At 46.5% G+C, this 256-nt stretch overlaps 1 protein-coding gene across 1 annotated transcript in view; it reads left to right on the top strand.

The window, feature by feature from the left end:
* LOC104413569 (receptor-type tyrosine-protein phosphatase U-like) overlaps positions 1-256 on the top strand; it is a gene marked incomplete at its 5' end in the record, with an annotated part of 41,558 nt that overhangs the window by 8,310 nt on the left and 32,992 nt on the right.

Genomic DNA, 256 nt, shown 5'->3' on the forward strand with positions numbered 1-256 from the left:
GGTCTTAGAGCGTTTGTTTTTGATTGCAGAAGGTGGGAATTAATTAATGATGGTGAAACTGTGCAGCACCACGCTGGGCAGCCTATCTTAGAATGATAATTAAGGCTCAATCAGATAAAACCCTATTGCAGCTGTTAAAGCCTTACTAAAAGTGATAGAGGGCATGTGAAGCTAAAGACTGGATGGTGCCATCCCATACTTTGCTGTTGGCCAGGTTGGACGGGGCGTGGCGCCACCTGGTCTAATAGGAGGTGTC

The sequence above is a fragment of the Nestor notabilis genome, unplaced genomic scaffold (genome assembly GCF_000696875.1).
Source record: "Nestor notabilis isolate BGI_N333 unplaced genomic scaffold, ASM69687v1 scaffold21451, whole genome shotgun sequence".
In the NCBI taxonomy this organism is placed as follows: domain Eukaryota; kingdom Metazoa; phylum Chordata; class Aves; order Psittaciformes; family Psittacidae; genus Nestor; species Nestor notabilis.